Genomic DNA, 13,564 nt, shown 5'->3' with positions numbered 1-13,564 from the left:
CTGAGCCAGCGTGGCGCAGCACCAGGCAATGCCACTGCCCCCTGTGGCCCTTTCCCCTCCCCCCGCAGACTTTCCCTTGGGTGGGGGGACATGTGCATATGCATGCACATTCCACCCCCGCAAAAACAATTCTTCCTCCACCTATGGGCCCCAGCACAGCTCCTCATCACCCAGCCCCAACACAGGTGATGTCTCCCACCTCTAGAATGCTGCCAAAGTCCCCTGGCTCCACAAGTTGGATCCAATGGCTCCACAAGCCAAATGCGGCATGTGGGTCATATGTTGCCAACCCCCATTCTACTGTATTTCTATATTTGTCTCCAAATGCCTTTATCAATTTATTTAAACTGTTACTCAGTATAATTGTGAATAGAAGTTAGCCAGATTAGCTCTGAGTTCACATATTTTGTGGAAAGAAGGTGTTTATGCGTGTTGCATATTGTTACAATATGGATTGTGTGTTACTAAAGTTTATATCTCCAGTTGTGAGAAAAAGCTATCATGGCAGGCATTGTGGTTGTTTTTGACTTTGTAAGTTACTGTGTTTTGTTACAGGACAGGGTTAAGGTTAATTGAGTGATACTCATCATGAGCACAACTTGTGTCCACATGATTACAGGGTTGGTGTAGTATTGTTTTTGTAACTTTAGTTTGTGAATTTCATACTTTTTAACATTTAGGGTTTTTAAAGGATAGTTTTAAAGGATCATCCTTCTTTTGAAGTAAAGAAAGAAATATTTTTCATTAGGCTGTTCTAACTTATTTTGGGGGACTGGATGTGCATAGAACTATATGCCATGTTGTGGGTTGGTATATATGTCACTTTTCATGAAAAGAAAAAACACTTGCGCTTCTTTGTTGAAACCAGATGATTGAGGTAGCAGCAGCCTCTTCCCCAAACAAAGGCCTGTTCAGACACAAAACAGAGGTAAAGCTAGAACACATGTGGGTGAAGGGCTTTTTCCTAGCCATTGTTGTGCAAATTATGGTATTTCTAAGAGAAGAGGCAAAAAAGACTAGTAATAAACTTAACAACTGCTGCCTTTCTGAATTGAGTCTAAATGTAACCGTGTCCTCAGAAAAACATAAGAGAAAGAGCTTTTGAGGCTAAGTGATGGCCAAAATGGGCTTGGAGCTATGGGGAAACAAAATACTATCCTGCTATTTGATTCCTTCTTCCTTCAGGAAAGCATCATGCACTCTTTGTAAATAAGCAGAATTGAACCAAAGAAATAGATGACTCCATCACTGACATCTCCCTCTAATGGAAGCAGCTGACAACCCCTGAAATTCAGTTGATTCTCAAGTCACAAGAGAAACACTTTGTCATTGCAGCATGCAGTCCCCCAACTTGTATTACATTCTCACTGACCACATTTGGACCACATATTGGACCACATGTGTCTTAAAGTGCTAGGTAGTTTATGCATATACTGTTAAACATTGGAGCAAGAATCCATTTGATTACACTGGTTAGTTCTTATTTCTCACTTGCTAGCTTAACTATGCAACTAATAATTCACAAGTTATTCTGTGTTTGACTGTACACCAAGCTACCTAAATGTCATGGATGTTTAAAAGTGTGTTCTGGCCTAAGAAAACAAAAGCTGAAAAATTACAAAATTCTGCAGCAGACTTTTAAATAGAGCTAATTTCTGGGCAACTGATATGTTATATTTTCAGGAGAAAAGTCTCCTGATTTCAACAGGACTCAAAATGTGCAAACAAGTTGTGCACTCAGAAGTGAGAAGTAAGGAGGGTCACCAGAAGCCTTTCCATTGAGCTCTCAGTGCAGTATTACTATGAAGCCACTATTAAGCTTTCAAAATGTGCTTCTTCTCATTTACACTCACAATTTGTTTCCTCAAAAGAAAGCCAGAAAGAATCCTCTCTAGTAACCAGCCCCAGGAAACACATGTGAATAGCTTGTTCTTGCACAATAATAGTGCTCTACCAGAGTGCCTGCCTCTGACAAAAATCCTCCTACTCACCCCTCCAGTATTGTCTCCCCTTCCCTTCCCCCACAGCTCACATTTCAGTGCTTAGTTACAGGCTTGCAGGCTCTGCTCTCTTAGGGTGAGTACACACTGTTAACTGAAAAGGAAGGCAGTCACAGCTGCTGACTATCCAGGAGCCCCAGGGCTGAACCATGCTTCATTTTAATAATGGAGTTAAACTTCTTAGAGTCTAACTCCACTAAGAATACATTGACTCAAACACAAAGACATTGCATGCAGCAGCATAGCAACATGGCCAGATGCCCAGGGTGCAGGACCAGCAATAACTTTTGGTTGCTGCCATGCCATCAGCCAGTGGCAGCCTTTTTTTTTTTTTTTGGCCCTGTCCCCTCAAGTCGGTGCCCAGGGTCCTGCCCTAGTTATGCCACTGATTACATGTATGCACACGTACCTATACTTGAATTTACTCTGAATCATGGATTTCTAAGAAGCTGCAACCCACTTCCGGGAAGCTTAATAAGTAGGTCACAGCCTTTGACCTCCTGCCATGTTCTTGTGTGATCTAGTCATTGAGCCAGATTCGACTGGTTTTACTCATGTGACTTGAATAGATCAGTTTACATATGATAGGCAAGCAAGCAGGGTTTTGACCAACAAAAGCAAGGTCTATAGATGGCTACAATTAGAACGTCATGGCATTTGTATATTAGGAAGTGTTTCATGGTACAGCTGTACCACTGTACTAACAAATTTTCTTAGCAGCAATAAAGCTGGTAGTATTATTACCAACAAACTTATTATTTTGCTCCTATAGCTTATACCAGTGCCAGCCAGATCCAGCCACTGAAGCAACTGGATCCAGCCTGTGGCACAAGAAATCAGAAGCAAGCAGTTCAGCTCAGTGTGTCCCCTTTCCTGCCCTCCCTGTGCTCTCCCTCCTCTTCCCTCCCATAAAGCAGTGCCTTATTTCCTGCCTCCTTTTCCCTGTGCCCCTTCTCCTAGGCAGGCACTGCTTACCAAAGATAAGTTATCTTCCTCTCTCTCTCCCTGCCCTCTCCTTCTCCTCCCTCTGACACCAACAGCCACTTTCCTCCCCAACTTTCCCCTCTCCTCTTCCCCTACCGGAAGGGAGTGGTGGCATGTGGTGCAGCTAGGTTGCAAGCACCCACCCTGCTGCTCTAAAAGGCTGATCACCACTCGCTTATGCCACAAACAAAATAAACTATGTTGGCAAATTAGCAGAAGGATGTTATTAGTAATGAAACTGTGCGTATATTAGGACAGTACAGTGGTATCAGTTGGGGCCAGATGAGTTTGACACCCTTGGCCTGAGCCGGATGAGTGTCATGCAACCAGTCCACAGGCCAGATCAGGCCCAGACCCTCTCCTCTGATGATGAGAGGGTGATCTGATGGCCACCTATAAGTTTATCAGGGGTGACCACCAGTATCTGGGGGAATGTTTGTTCACCAGAGCGCCCCAAGGGATGACGACTAGGTCGAACGGTCATAAACTACTACAAGACCGTTTCAGGCTGGACATAAAGAAGAATTTCTTTACTGTCCGAGCCTCCAAGGTCTGGAACAGCCTGCCACCAGAGATGGTTCAAGCGCCTACATTGAACACCTTCAAGAGCAAACTGGGTGCTTATCTTGCTGGGATCCTGTGACCCCAGCTGACTTCCTGCCCTTTGGGCAGGGGGCTGGACTCGATGATCTTCCAAGGTCCCTTCCAGCCCTAATGTCTATGAAATCTATGAAATCCTCTCCCCTTTCCGTGAGCATACTGGATCCATTGTTTGCTCCAATCTGGGACCACAGCGCAATCCAGCCAGGGGCACATAGCACCGTTTTCAGACTAGGCAGAGCGGGTGCCACTCTGCACGCAGTGCCCACCCCTGCCTGACTGCACCACCTAGAGCTCACTCTGGGAACTGTGCTGCTCACAGCACCACTCCAGGCTGTCTGAGACCTATGCTGCACGGGATACTGTCACACGCCACATGCAATACGAGTCCCAGACTGGCTAGAGCAGATGCTGCATGCAGAACAGTCCCAGAGCTGCCAGGCTGGGCACTTTGTGAGGCATGCGTCCAAAGCAGGCACCATGTGTGGCACAGTCTGGCCACAGCAGGCACTGCTTGTAGCGCAGTACCAGCTCCAGTCAGTCTGGGATCTGTGCTACACACCCCCAGCCAGACTGTGCAGCATGTGGCATCCAGACTTTCCAGGACCTACTCCTCACTCAGTGCAAATCCCAGACTAGCTGCAGCAGCTGTCAGATCCAGTATGCTGGGGGATGGGAAAGGGGAGAGGGTCCTTGCACCAGCCCCAAGCCATGCCCAATGTGGGTCAAAGCCAGGGGCAACATCACAGGCTGAATGGAGTGGCTCTATGAGCCATACCTGACCTCTGAGCCATATGTTTATCACCCCTGAATTAGGCGTTTGATTCTTCCACACTTTTGCTAGTAAAACTTTTAAGAGTAGACTGGCTCAGTCAAAAATAAAAATGAAAAAGTTGTTATAAATATTCTGCCAGCAAAAAAACCTAAATCAAAAGTGATGTAAACTCTAAAACATGTTGCTTTTCCTTTCCCCTATCTTTTTTTTTTTTGGCAACACATATTTCACTCCACGTTAATCATCAACCATAATTACGGCATATGCGTCACTGTGTGCATTGTGGTTGGAATATATCTTGAGCACTGAATTGGTTTCAGGTTAGAAGCAAAAAAGATTTTTTTTTTTGAGAAGTAATGATAACTAGGCTACAAAGTAACATGACTAGGGAATATACATTTCATGACAACATAATAAATCCCAAGAATGAAAAAATATATATAAACATATATGCAAACCCAATATCACTGGTTTCTAAGCATTAATTTTTGGTTCACATAATCTTCTCTATGCTATTTGTTTCTCTCTAATCCCTACTCTTAATAGCATGTGGTGCGAGAAACCACAGCACAAACAGTGCTTACTCTAACAGAGCATGCCATATTATGATGATGTGAGAGAGATTTACCAGGGATCTGTCTGCATATGGAAGCTATTGTAAAATAAATTCAGGTATGAATTTGAAGTACAATAGTTCTTCTGACTAGTTCTAATTCCACACCAAGAGTGGCCTTCTGTGTTTTTTTCTTAATCCACTTCCAAAGTAACCAAAACAAAAAATCATTCTTAGTGTGGAAGAGTATACCACACTAGCTCCCTGCATGGACAACTACCTCACAAATTATTCTAGGCTATTTTGGCACATAGACAAGCCCTCAGAGAATATGCTTGCTCCTTACTATAGTTTAAAGTGAATATGGGTGAACATATAGATTGAAAAGTGCTCCCGAATAAATGCTTTTCTGGACACATAATCCAGAATAAGAATATCTGCACATGGAGCTTATTGGGGAAAAACGCCATGTGTAAACAAGTTCTTGTAAAGTATTTATTTACAGCTCAAATGAAAAGAAATAGATAGTTTAGGGACATTTTAGAAGCTCTATTAAGGAAGCCAGAGGTTTCAAACTATATTAAACTTTCTGGGTAGAAACTGTGGACTAAATCTCTGTGATAAATTGAATTTAGCTCAGCATCTTATGTGGGCAAGGATTTGGGGGAAATGTCTTTAAGGCTGTGAGGCAAGAATTTCTTAGAGTGATATATTTTATTGGAACAGTGATGTATCTGGGATAAATTTAAACAAGCTTTTCAGGCCATGGACACACGCTACATTTGCAGTGCTATATGCACTCTATTAGCACTACAAGAAGTGAGAGTGCATATGTTTGCGCCATTTGTACTTCCACAAAAATTGCTTGTGGATCCTCCACAAATGTTCCTATTTCAAATAGGAACTTTTCTGTAGTGCTCCATTTTATAGTACCATATGTAATGTGTGCAGTTATATGTACTTGTACTCTGTGGAGGGTGTCTTAGTTTCTCAGCCTCCCACAGCTCTCCACTCTCCTTCCCCCTTTCCACCAAGGCAGGAAGGGGAGAGAGGGGGAGGCAATGGAGTGGGTGGCTCCCTGACAGCCCAGCCAGGACTTGGTGTTGCAGAATTTTTGACCATGGCTATAGCTGCTTCCGCCATCACATGCATCAAATGGGCCTGACATCAAGTGCCACTTGTGAATGCAGTGCCCCCGCACAGGCCGCAAACCACATAGTTACAGAATGTCCTATCTTCTGTTGGCCTGGAAACCTCAATGTGCTTGACAACCCATCTCGATCCTGGCTCAACTCTGTCCAATGTGAAATATGACTCTGGCACACTGCTTTTGTCATATGGACAAAAAATCACCCTGGTGAGGTGTCACAGAGCCACCAGCAGCCCCGAGGGAGCAGCACCTGATGCCACTGCGATGGCAGGGACTAGTGCTGCTGCTCCTACAGTGACAGCAGCAGAGACGACTGCTTCTGTCATGAGGGAACAGCTTTGGTTCCTTATTCTTTGTTCTTTATAAGCCAAAGGAGGGGATCTCCAGCAAGTTATGGCTACTCTAGCAAGGTGTTGTGAGTGGAGGGTTGACAAGGATGCCTCACAATTCCTCCCCTCCTATGCCTGTAGAGATAGGGCAGTAAAAGTTATAACCTGTGTCGGGACCAAGGGTCGTCTGAGGCAATGGCCAGTAGCCCGGACCGTCAGGTGGGGTTTTTCCACGACGGAGTAGAGTTAGGCACGGAAGCGTATTGGTTTTATAAAGAAAGCTTTACTTACCCAGCCGATGGTCACAATGCAGGGAGGAAACTTGCTTGAGTTGCAGTTGCACACAAACAAACACAAGTGAGATCTCTTCCGAACCGTGCCGAACCGAGATGAGTCGTCGATATACGACTCCAAGAGTGCTTCACACAGGGGATACGTCAAATTTACACTATGACGGGGAGTGGCTAAGAGCTGATCAGGCCTCTCTGTCCTCCTCCAAGACACATGCAGAGTTTGCTAGGCTCCACAGCACGCTCAGAGTTCCCCACGAGATGGTTGTGGAGTCCTCCAACTTGGGTGGAAACTGCTCTAACCTTCTGTACGGCTAGCAAGCCAATTGCTAGCCGCCACGTAGGAATAATTTAGAATCAGCCAATAATGGGGTACGAATTTGCATATGTGTGGCGGGAACTCTTTTGCACCGGGGATTTCTCTCTGCAGCTGAGAAATCCACCGTGCAAAGAAAGCTCCATGTGGCAGGAAATTTCCAATGTGCCGAGGCACTAAAAATCATTGGGTTATGACAACCTGTTTATATTTGCTGTGGAGTTCAAAAGTGTGTACTGGCTAGTGCTTCTAATAGCATTAATGCTCCAGAGGGGCTGGGACTTGGGCTGGGGTCAGGCCTAATGGGGCTATGACCTCCTCACAATGTGTACTAGAAGGGCTCAGCAAAGGGAGTGCTGACTAAACCTGTTCAACAAGTGTAGCCAGTTCCACAGACCAAGAGATTCCTTGAACCATCTATGCAAGTCTCATACCTGTGTCAGGCATGAGTGCCTTCATACCTTTCTACTTGGGTCCCATACCTCAGCAATGCACCTTGGGTTCTGCAGAGGCAGAGATGAGCCCTTAAGTGTTATTCCAGAATCCATTTACCTGAGACTGGTTCTGAATACCAGCTCATGATTTTTTTTTCCCCTGTAAGCGGGTCAGTTGAAAAGATTTTACTAACTTCTTGGGTGATTTAAATCAGCTATTGCCATCTCCTGTCATTAAAAGAAAACTATTATGTTGCTATGTTGCTAAAGCAAGTACCAATAAGAGTGTACATGCAAGAAAACTCATCCCTGGAAATCATCAGCAGGTGACTTACAATTAAAATCATGCTTGCACCGTACTGAAAAGAGTGCTAAACTATTGACTGGTTCTGCTCATACCAACCTCTGAGTTGGATTACCCTTCCCTCACCAAGAGTGACTGATATTAAACCGTGAGCATACAGCTCACCACTTCTCCCAGACAAGCTGACTAATAGTTTTGGTATGACAGATTCATAGTAACAATTGTCAGGAAAATAATTATTGCAGTAGATTTACTGTTGATTAGGGCTTTGTGCAGAGCTGGTGTTTACAGCCCCACGCAGAACCTTTGATGCAGCACTTTTCCTGGGACCTTGCTCTGCTGGCTGGTTCTTTCTGTGTTCCTGGGAGCTTCAACCCCGAAAGGCACTTTGTGTATTGCCCTCTTTCAGGAACAATGGGAAAAACTGACAAACAAGATGCTCTTTCATAAATATCTACAGGGGGAAAAAAGTATGTGGTACAAAGCAGCATTTCTCAACCCAGGGGTCATGACCCAAAACTGGGTCACAAGAATATATGAAACGGTAGCAAACAAACTTTAAAAATCATCAACAAACTTTAAAAATCGATTCCCCTTTAAAGTAGAAAAATGTGGAAAACCGTGACTTTTCCCTTGCAGGCTGGCAGAGTTCCAGCCTGCCAAGGGGCTGTTTGGGGCCCTTCATGTGCCACACACCCCCACCCTACAAACCCACCCCCTGCCCCACACACTGGAGGGCTGGTGCCTGGGGGTGGGGGGCAACAGGGCAGGAGTGAGGGGCACTGGGTCGGGACTGGCCATTGAGGTTTACAAATGGGTCCTGGTACAAAAAAAGGTTGAGAGCCACTAGTACAAAGAACCATGGCACAAAGAGTGCTAAAATAATTGGCTGAGAGTGCTAAAAGAACTGGCCGACATCATCATGCAACAGATGGCAAAGCTATTTGAAGACTCGTGGCACTCAGGAGAGGTCCCAGGACACTGGAAAAAAAGCCAATGTGGTACATATCTTTAAGTGAGGGAAAAAGGAAGACCCAGGAAAGCAGGCCAATCAATTTGACCTCAATCCTAGGTAAAATCCTGGAGAAAATCATCAAAGAAACCATCACACACAGGCTAACTGAAGGCAATATTCTGAAAGGTAGCCAACATGGCTTTATCATGGGCAGGTCATTACAGACCAACCTAATTTACTTCTATGATCAGGTTACTCACCACCTGGATAGAGGAAATTAGGTTGATATCATATACTTGGACTTCAAAAAGGCCTTTGGCCTGGTCTCCCACGATGTTCTCATGGTCAAATTGGGAAAAAGTGGCCTCGACTACTTCACAGTCCGGTGGCTAGGTAACTGGTTCTGTGGTAGGACCCAAAGGGTACTGATTGGTGGAACTGAGTCATCATGACAGAGGGTGACCAGTGGTGTCCCTCAGGGACCAGTGCTCTTCAACATGTTCATTAACAATTTGGATTCAGGTATTACAAGCAATCTGGCAAATTTCACTGATGACACCAAGCTATGTGGTAGCATTGTCACGCTCAAAGACAGGCTGGAAATACAGGCCAACCTGGGCAGGCTCATGAAGTGGGCAGGCCTCAACCTGATGTCATTTAATACAGAGAAATGTAAAGTGCTCCACCTGGGTAGAAATAACCCACAACACACTTACAAGCCTGGCAGTACTCTGCTTGCCAGCACCACAACTGAACAAGACCTGGGTGTCATAACTGACAATAATAGGAACATGAGCCACAAATGCAATGCTGTAGCAGGCAGAGCTAACCAAACACTGCGTGCATCCACCAAGGCATCTCAAGCAAGGCAAAGGATGTCATTCTCCCACTTTACTTGGCCTTGGTGAAACCACACTGGAATAGTGTGTCCAATTCTGGGCGCTGCTCTTCAAGAAGGATGTGGAGAAGCTCAAGAGAGTCCAGAGCAGGGCCACACGCATGATTGGAAGCCTGGAGACCAAGACATATGAGGAGAGGCTGAGGGACTTGGGATTGTTCAGCCTGGAGAAGAGAAGACTCAGGGGGGACTTGGTTGCAGCCTATAAGTATATTGGGGCATCAATCAGAGTTTGGGGGAGCATTTATTCACCAAGGCTTCCCAGGGGAGGACAAGAAATAATGGGTACAAGCTGATTGAAGATCGCTTCAGGCTAAACATAAGGAAAAACTTCTTTACAAGCTGAGTCCCAAGGGTTTAGAACAGGCTCCCCCCAGAAGTGGTACAGTCATCCACCCTGGCAATCTCAAAAAAAAGTCTTGACACTCATCTTGCTGGGATCATCTGAACCCAGCAGTTTTTCCTGCCCATGTGCCGGGGAGGGGGTGGATCCGATGATCTGTAAGGCCACTTCCAGCCCCTAACAACTATGAAACTATGAAAATATGACATTATGAAGCTGGAGGGGAGAGTCTTGTATCACACTGATATATCCTGGACAGTGACATCTCCCAGCAGAAGGTAGGGCAAGGTGATATTTTAGTCTGCCTATACACATGCTCAAGGGTAGAGGGGTGCATTTTAATTGGAGCAGTTCCTGGACAGCCGTTCTAATTAAAACACCTCACTGTCATATGTATTAAGCCCCCACATGTTTAAAAATGACCTCATTAGACACTGAGGCCATTTTAAAACACACCCCACAGCCATTTTAAAGCAAATGGCAGTTTACACACATGACAGTAAAGCCATGCTGTCATGACAGTAAGGCCAACACATTCTAAGTAGAATGTGAACCAGCAAGTATATAGACAGCCATAGAGACTAGCCCATTCAGAGGGGCAGAACTTTTCATATGCAACAGCCTCTCTGAATGAGTTAGTCTCTAATGTGCAAACGTGCCCTGCCTTATTCCTGGCCAGTAGCCTAACTGAGGAGGTGTGATCAGGGCAGCAGACCCTGGACATCACATTCATGGGGAGTACAAAAACAGCTGCCAGTGCTTCTTCCACAATTCCTTGCAATTGATAATGATTGTCTTCCCTGATTATTTATCTGTGGGTCTGAAGATGGCTGACGAGGCCAATCCAGGACTGACAGACTCTGCTGCAACTTGGGCACATGGTTCCATGTCGGGTGGGTGGCTCTAGATTCTTGATTAGGTCCAAAACATGGTGTTTCTGCCACTCCCACTTTTCTGTTTCCTGTTGTCATCATAAGATTTCATAGTACTAAGATCTTTACAGCAGACTCTTCCTCCATTTGGGGAAGTCTCCCATAAGTTGATGTTGCATTTTTTCAAGGTGGCCTTGAAGATGTCTTTCATAGGTGGTGGAAGGCCGGGGCTAATGGGGCTTAGCTCCCCACATATGTGGTAGTGCAGAGGGCCATAGGGCAGCCCATGCATGGGCTCCAGGCAGCTGCAGCGGCAGGGTAGGGGTGCACACAAACAGACACACAGCCACACCCTGCAGCAGCCTGGCGGTGTGTAGAGCACTGCCCACTACAGCAGGTAAGTCTGTCATGAGGAAGGGGCTTGGGGGGGCATACTGAGGCCCCCGCGATGAGGGAGGGAGTGTGGCAGAGGCAGGGGCAGGGGCAGGCAAGGGCTGGGTGAATGGGGTCCTCGGGCGGGTCATTGGACACTTGGAGCCTGCACGGCTCATCCATGTGTGTGGGGGGACGCCCACTGCTACATGCATCCTGGAGAGGGTCTGGGGGGCATGTGCCCCCCACAGATCTATGTGCAGGGTGGAGACAAGCTGCTGCTGTGCGCTGGGCTCTGCGCCCCGCTGTGTCGCATCCCCTGCCTGCCCAGAACACAGAAGGTACATGGCCTTGTGCCGCTCCCGAGGCAGCGGCAGCGGGGTGCACAGCCCAGCGTGCAGCAGCAGCCTGCCTCTGCCCCACACACAGATCTGGGGGGCACAGTGCTGGGAGCCTCCCCAGCACTCCAGACAAGCCTCCCAGGCTCTGATCAGCCTGCAACCCACCTCAAGGCCTCATTCACCCCAGCCCCTGTCCCTGTCTCTGCCCCACTCTCTCCCTCACTGTGCAGGCATCAATCTGCCCCACCCCACGCCCCTTCCCCATGACAGACCTACCTGCTGGGTGGAGGAGTACGTCTGCGCTCAAGTGCATACACGCTCACCCCCACCCCAATAATATTTTCTCCCTCCGCCTATGAAGTCTTTGAAGTGCTTTCTCTTCCTTCCCCTGGAGTCATATGCTTGACTGAACTGGAAGAATAAAACTTGCTTCAGGGGTCTGGAGTTGGACATCCAGATGATGTGGCTGGCCCAGCAAAGCTGATGTTAAATGATCATCACCTCAATGCTCATGGTGTTTGCTTGCAAGAGGACTCTAATGTTGGTGCATCTGTCTTCCGACTGGATTTGAAGGATCTTCCATGGGCAGTGTTGATGGTACTTCTCAAATGATTTGAGGTGTCTTCTGTACATTGTCCACGTCGTTCACGTCTCAGCTCCATACCATAAGGTGGGGATCACAACTGCTTGATAAACCATGCACTTGGTTTCAGATCTGATGTCATGATCTTCAAACACCCATTTCCTCAGGCATCCTAAGGCTGTCCTTGCACAATCGAGGCGATGTTGGATTTCTTCGTCCTTGTCAGCCTTCTGCGAGAGTTGGCTTCCAAGTGGCTGAATGCACCATAGCCACTGGCAGCACAGCAGCCAACACTGCCCCATGCATTGCCACACCTCTGAGCCTAAAGTCAGGCTAATGTAGCTAAGTACCTCTCTCTACCAATGACATCCTCAGAAAGGGTACATGGACCCATGGACAAGCTTTGACACAGAGATGCAGCTTCCTGCCAGCTCTGGTCCCAATAAACCAGTTCTACAGATGGGTGAAGAGTTTAGTTTCAATGTTCTTCTGATCCTTGGCTTCTCTTGCAGATTACCAACAAAATGACTGCTCAGTGCCATATGTGATGACGGGTTTTGTAATGTGGGCACTTCCCACAGGGAGCATGCGCACCAATTTATTTTGCATAGATCACTCAAAAAACACCACCCACACTCACCCACCCACCCACACACACACCAGATGAACATGATTGTTAGTCACAGCTGGTCTGAGAACTGCTGAGGGAAATATTTTATATCCAGTTCCTATATTAGCTTTTTTATTGCACATGTGAGTCATTTATCTTAATCTCCAGCATTTTTGCAGCAAAAGCAGGGAAATCCATTTCCTCCCACCTTTCTGTTCTCTTGCCCTTTTCATCCTTCCTGATGTATTGGTTTCCTCCCACAACTCTGTCACTTCCTCTCTCTGCTGCTTCTCACTCCACCCCTTCTGAACCACTGTACTTCCTTCCTTCTGCTCTCTCCTCACAACTGAAACAATGGCACTGAACAAAATGCACCTGAGCAAATTTGACATCTACAAACTAAAAAAGTGCATAACTTCCATTTCCAAAACACTGCTCCTCAAAGAGGAACCATTTTTATCTTTGTGGAATGAAAAAAATCATGGTGACTTTTGACAACAACAAATAAAACATGATGGGCAAATATTGGGGTTATGAGCAAGATGTTTCTCCACAACACAGGCACCGCTTTCCTGGAGTGTAAATTGATCGTGTCCCCTATCACCCATGTTAAACAGCACTAGTTGCTTCTTCAAGAGGCCCATGAAACACACACTTTCCCACACCAAGTAAAGTCTTTACTAAACTTTACTTCACTAACAGATTGTCAGTCAATTTGAGGTAGTTAACACATTTGTGAAGGTTCATGTGAACATTCCTCAAGCAACTGATGCCGTCTACAAAGATTTGGTTTTGAGCCTATCCTGGAGCTACAGCTTCACTGCTGAAAGAGAACAGATGTTTTTGGGGGTGAAA

The sequence above is a fragment of the Alligator mississippiensis genome, chromosome 4 (genome assembly GCF_030867095.1).
Source record: "Alligator mississippiensis isolate rAllMis1 chromosome 4, rAllMis1, whole genome shotgun sequence".
Lineage (NCBI taxonomy): Eukaryota > Metazoa > Chordata > Crocodylia > Alligatoridae > Alligator > Alligator mississippiensis.
Note: the sequence above shows the minus strand (reverse complement) of the source record.